The following is a 7483-nucleotide window of genomic DNA, read 5'->3' as shown; positions in this document are numbered from 1 at the left end:
ATTATCAGTACATTATATATACAGGGCTCAGCATAAGTGAGTACACCCCTGTATTATCAGTACATTATATATACAGTGCTCAGCATAAGTGAGTACACCCCTATATTATCAGTACATTATATATACAGTGCTCAGCATAAGTGAGTACACCCCCTGTATTATCAGTACACTATATATACAGGGCTCAGTATAAGTGAGTACACCCCTGTATTATCAGTACATTATATATACAGTGCTCAGCATAAGTGAGTACACCCCTGTATTATCAGTACATTATATATACAGTGCTCAGTGTGAGTACACCCCGGTATTATCAGTACATTATATATACAGTGCTCAGCATAAGTGAGTACACCCCTGTATTATCAGTACATTATATATACAGTGCTCAGCATAAGTGAGTACACCCCTATATTATCAGTACATTATATATACAGTGCTCAGCATAAGTGAGTACACCCCCTGTATTATCAGTACATTATATATACAGGGCTCAGTATAAGTGAGTACACCCCTGTATTATCAGTACATTATATATACAGTGCTCAGCATAAGTGAGTACACCCCTGTATTATCAGTACATTATATATACAGTGCTCAGTGTGAGTACACCCCGGTATTATCAGTACATTATATATACAGTGCTCAGCATAAGTGAGTACACCCCTGTATTATCAGTACATTATATATACAGTGCTCAGCATAAGTGAGTACACCCCTGTATTATCAGTACATTATATATACAGTGCTCAGCATAAGTGAGTACACCACTGTATTATCAGTACATTATATATACAGTGCTCAGCATAAGTGAGTACACCCCTGTATTATCAGTACATTATATATACAGGGCTCAGCATAAGTGAGTACACCATTGTATTATCAGTACATTATATATACAGGGCTCAGCATAAGTGAGTACACCCCTGTATTATCAGTACATTATATATACAGCGCTCAGCATAAGTGAGTACACCCCTGTATTATCAGTACTTTATATATACGGCTCAGCATAAGTGAGTACACCCCTGTATTATCAGTACATTATATATACAGGGCTCAGAATAAGTGAGTACACACCCTGTATTATCAGTACATTATATATACAGCGCTCAGCATAAGTGAGTACACCCCCAGTATTATCAGTACAATATATATACAGGGCTCAGCATAAGTGAGTACACCCCTGTATTATCAGTACGTTATATATACAGCGCTCAGCATAAGTGAGTACACCCCTTTATTATCAGTACATTATATATACAGGGCTCAGTATAAGTGAGTACACCCTGTATTATCAGTACATTATATATACAGGGCTCAGTATAAGTGAGTACACCCTGTATTATCAGTACATTATATATACAGTGCTCAGCATAAGTGAGTACACCCCTGTATTATCAGTACATTATATATACAGTGCTCAGTGTAAGTGAGTACACCCCTGTATTATCAGTACATTATATATACAGTGCTCAGCATAAGTGAGTACACCACTGTATTATCAGTACATTATATATACAGGGCTCAGCATAAGTGAGTACACCCCCTGTATTATCAGTACATTATATATACAGTGCTCAGCATAAGTGAGTACACCCCGGTATTATCAGTACATTATATATATATATATATAGAGCTCAGCATAAGTGAGTACACCCCCTGTATTATCAGTACATTATATATACAGGGCTCAGTATAAGTGAGTACACCCCTGTATTATCAGTACATTATATATACAGTGCTCAGCATAAGTGAGTACACCCCTGTATTATCAGTACATTATATATACAGTGCTCAGCATAAGTGAGTACACCCCCTGTATTATCAGTACATTATATATACAGGGCTCAGCATAAGTGAGTACACACCGTGTATTATCAGTACATTATATATACAGTGCTCAGCATAAGTGAGTACACCCCTGTAGTATCAGTACATTATATATACAGCGCTCAGCATAAGTGAGTACACCCCTGTATTATCAGTACTTTATATATACAGGGCTCAGTATAAGTGAGTACACCCCTGTATTATCAGTACATTATATATACAGTGCTCAGCATAAGTGAGTACACCCCGGTATTATCAGTACATTATATATACAGCGCTCAGTATAAGTGAGTACACCCCTATATTATCAGTACATTATATATACAGGGCTCAGCATAAGTGAGTACACCCCTGTATTATCAGTACATTATATATACAGTGCTCAGCATAAGTGAGTACACCCCTATATTATCAGTACATTATATATACAGGGCTCAGTATAAGTGAGTACACCCCTGTATTATCAGTACATTATATATACAGTGCTCAGTGTGAGTACACCCCGGTATTATCAGTACATTATATATACAGTGCTCAGCATAAGTGAGTACACCCCTGTATTATCAGTACATTATATATACAGTGCTCAGCATAAGTGAGTACACCACTGTATTATCAGTACATTATATATACAGTGCTCAGCATAAGTGAGTACACCCCTGTATTATCAGTACATTATATATACAGGGCTCAGCATAAGTGAGTACACCATTGTATTATCAGTACATTATATATACAGTGCTCAGCATAAGTGAGTACACCCCTGTATTATCAGTACATTATATATACAGGGCTCAGCATAAGTGAGTACACCCCGGTATTATCAGTACATTATATATACAGTGCTCAGCATAAGTGAGTACACCCCTGTATTATCAGTACATTATATATACAGCGCTCAGCATAAGTGAGTACACCCCGGTATTATCAGTACATTATATATACAGTGCTCAGTATAAGTGAGTACACCCCCTGTATTATCAGTACATTATATATACAGTGCTCAGTATAAGTGAGTACACCACTGTATTATCAGTACATTATATATACAGGGCTCAGTATAAGTGAGTACACCCCTGTATTATCAGTACTTTATATATACAGGGCTCAGTATAAGTGAGTACACCCCCAGTATTATCAGTACAATATATATACAGGGCTCAACATAAGTGAGTACACCCTGTATTATCAGTACATTATATATACAGAGCTCAGAATAAGTGAGTACACCCTGTATTATCAGTACATTATATATACAGAGCTCAGAATAAGTGAGTACACCCTGTATTATCAGTACATTATATATACAGAGCTCAGAATAAGTGAGTACACCCTGTATTATCAGTACATTATATATACAGTGCTCAGCATAAGTGAGTAGACCCTGTATTATCAGTACATTATATATACAGTGCTCAGCATAAGTGAGTAGACCCTGTATTATCAGTACATTATATATACAGTGCTCAACATAAGTGAGTACACCCTGTATTATCAGTACATTATATATACAGAGCTCAGAATAAGTGAGTAGACCCTGTATTATCAGTACATTATATATACAGTGCTCAACATAAGTGAGTACACCCCTGTATTATCAGTACATTATATATACAGGGCTCAGTATAAGTGAGTACACCCTGTATTATCAGTACATTATATATACAGAGCTCAGAATAAGTGAGTACACCCTGTATTATCAGTACATTATATATACAGTGCTCAACATAAGTGAGTACACCCTGTATTATCAGTACATTATATATACAGTGCTCAGCATAAGTGAGTACACCCCTGTAGTATCAGTACATTATATATACAGGGCTCAGCATAAGTGAGTACACCCCTGTATTATCAGTACTTTATATATACAGGGCTCAGTATAAGTGAGTACACCCCTGTATTATTGTCAGGGTAAAAGAGAATATATATATTTTCTCGTAACTTTTATACTTTTGTAACTTTTATACGCTTTTTTGCTAATGTACTAACCACCATTTTGTATCCTATAACAATAAGCTTTCCTTGCTATTATTACTCAAATCGAAACTTAAACTAAGACATTTCCAGTGTTGCCAAGACATTTCAGAGAAACGAAACAAGATTATAAGCTGACGGCTGCAATATTTGCCCAGAGACTGAGATAAGAAGATGTGGACCAATCAGGAGTGGCCAGACACTGGACTTTATGGTTTACCCCGCCCCGCACAACCCCTTTTCCCTCCCATCATGTAGTGTATTTAGATTTGTGCATGTAAAAATAAAGACAGAATATTGCTGAGATTGTGGCTCGCCAGTAGCCTTCTGAGCATGCTCTGAGTTTGAACCAGCTTGTTGTCTGACTCATTCTTTGAATGGTTGACCCATGCTCATAGTTTGAATTTGGAGTGACTGGAGGACGAGTGGAATGTCATCACGACCCCCACATTATCAGTACATTATATATACAGTGCTCAGCATAAGTGAGTACACCCCTGTATTATCAGTACATTATATATACAGGGCTCAGTATAAGTGAGTACACCCCTGTATTATCAGTACATTATATATACAGTGCTCAGCATAAGTGAGTACACCCCGGTATTATCAGTACATTATATATACAGTGCTCAGCATAAGTGAGTACACCCCTGTATTATCAGTACATTATATATACAGCGCTCAGCATAAGTGAGTACACCCCTATATTATCAGTACATTATATATACAGGGCTCAGTATAAGTGAGTACACCCCTGTAGTATCAGTACATTATATATACAGTGCTCAGCATAAGTGAGTACACCACTGTATTATCAGTACATTATATATACAGTGCTCAGCATAAGTGAGTACACCCCTGTATTATCAGTACATTATATATACAGGGCTCAGCATAAGTGAGTACACCCCGGTATTATCAGTACATTATATATACAGCGCTCAGCATAAGTGAGTACACCCCTGTATTATCAGTACTTTATATATAGGGCTCAGCATAAGTGAGTACACCCCTGTATTATCAGTATATTATATATACAGGGCTCAGCATAAGTGAGTACACCCCTGTATTATCAGTACATTATATATACAGTGCTCAGCATAAGTGAGTACACCCCTGTATTATCAGTATATTATATATACAGTGCTCAGCATAAGTGAGTACACCCCTGTATTATCAGTACTTTATATATAGGGCTCAGCATAAGTGAGTACACCCCTGTATTATCAGTACATTATATATACAGGGCTCAGTATAAGTGAGTACACCCTGTATTATCAGTACATTATATATACAGTGCTCAGCATAAGTGAGTACACCCCTGTATTATCAGTACATTATATATACAGGGCTCAGTATAAGTGAGTACACCCTGTATTATCAGTACATTATATATACAGTGCTCAGCATAAGTGAGTACACCTCTGTATTATCAGTACATTATATATACAGGGCTCAGTATAAGTGAGTACACCCTGTATTATCAGTACATTATATATACAGTGCTCAGCATAAGTGAGTACACCCCTGTATTATCAGTACATTATATATACAGTGCTCAGCATAATTGAGTACACCACTGTATTATCAGTACATTATATATACAGGGCTCAGCATAAGTGAGTACACCCGCTGTATTATCAGTACATTATATATACAGTGCTCAGCATAAGTGAGTACACCCCCTGTATTATCAGTACATTATATATACAGTGCTCAGCATAAGTGAGTACACCCCGGTATTATCAGTACATTATATATACAGTGCTCAGCATAAGTGAGTACACCCCGGTATTATCAGTACATTATATATACAGTGCTCAGCATAAGTGAGTACACCCCTGTATTATCAGTACATTATATATACAGGGCTCAGTATAAGTGAGTACACCCCTGTATTATCAGTACATTATATATACAGTGCTCAGCATAAGTGAGTACACCCCTGTATTATCAGTACATTATATATACAGTGCTCAGCATAAGTGAGTACACCACTGTATTATCAGTACATTATATATACAGAGCTCAGAATAAGTGAGTACACCCCTGTATTATCAGTACATTATATATACAGAGCTCAGTATAAGTGAGTACACACCCTGTATTATCAGTACATTATATATACAGTGCTCAACATAAGTGAGTACACCCTGTATTATCAGTACATTATATATACAGTGCTCAACATAAGTGAGTACACCCTGTATTATCAGTACATTATATATACAGAGCTCAGAATAAGTGAGTACACCCTGTATTATCAGTACATTATATATACAGTGCTCAGCATAAGTGAGTACACCCCAGTATTATCAGTACATTATATATACAGTGCTCAGCATAAGTGAGTACACCCCTGTATTATCAGTACATTATATATACAGTGCTCAGCATAAGTGAGTACACCCCTGTATTATCAGTACATTATATATACAGTGCTCAGCATAAGTGAGTACACCCCCTGTATTATCAGTACATTATATATACAGGGCTCAGCATAAGTGAGTACACACCCTGTATTATCAGTACATTATATATACAGGGCTCAGCATAAGTGAGTACACACCCTGTATTATCAGTACATTATATATACAGCGCTCAGCATAAGTGAGTACACCCCTGTATTATCAGTACATTATATATACAGCGCTCAGTATAAGTGAGTACACCACTGTATTATCAGTACATTATATATACAGGGCTCAGTATAAGTGAGTACACCCCTGTATTATCAGTACTTTATATATACAGGGCTCAGTATAAGTGAGTACACCCCTGTATTATCAGTACATTATATATACAGTGCTCAGCATAAGTGAGTACACCCCGGTATTATCAGTACATTATATATACAGCGCTCAGTATAAGTGAGTACACCCCTATATTATCAGTACATTATATATACAGGGCTCAGCATAAGTGAGTACACCCCTGTATTATCAGTACATTATATATACAGTGCTCAGCATAAGTGAGTACACACCCTGTATTATCAGTACATTATATATACAGTGCTCAGCATAAGTGAGTACACCCCTGTAGTATCAGTACATTATATATACAGCGCTCAGCATAAGTGAGTACACCCCTGTATTATCAGTACTTTATATATACAGGGCTCAGTATAAGTGAGTACACCCCTGTATTATCAGTACATTATATATACAGTGCTCAGTGTGAGTACACCCCGGTATTATCAGTACATTATATATACAGTGCTCAGCATAAGTGAGTACACCCCTGTATTATCAGTACATTATATATACAGTGCTCAGCATAAGTGAGTACACCACTGTATTATCAGTACATTATATATACAGTGCTCAGCATAAGTGAGTACACCCCTGTATTATCAGTACATTATATATACAGGGATCAGCATAAGTGAGTACACCATTGTATTATCAGTACATTATATATACAGGGCTCAGCATAAGTGAGTACACCCCCTGTATTATCAGTACATTATATATACAGTGCTCAGCATAAGTGAGTACACCCCCTGTATTATCAGTACATTATATATACAGTGCTCAGCATAAGTGAGTACACCCCCTGTATTATCAGTACATTATATATACAGTGCTCAGCATAAGTGAGTACACCCCGGTATTATCAGTACATTATATATATAGAGCTCAGCATAAGTGAGTACACCCCCTGTATT

The sequence above is a fragment of the Phyllobates terribilis genome, unplaced genomic scaffold, assembly GCF_046119375.1.
Source record: "Phyllobates terribilis strain yellow unplaced genomic scaffold, ASM4611937v1 Scaffold_461__1_contigs__length_1441779, whole genome shotgun sequence".
NCBI lineage: Eukaryota > Metazoa > Chordata > Amphibia > Anura > Dendrobatidae > Phyllobates > Phyllobates terribilis.
Note: the sequence above shows the minus strand (reverse complement) of the source record.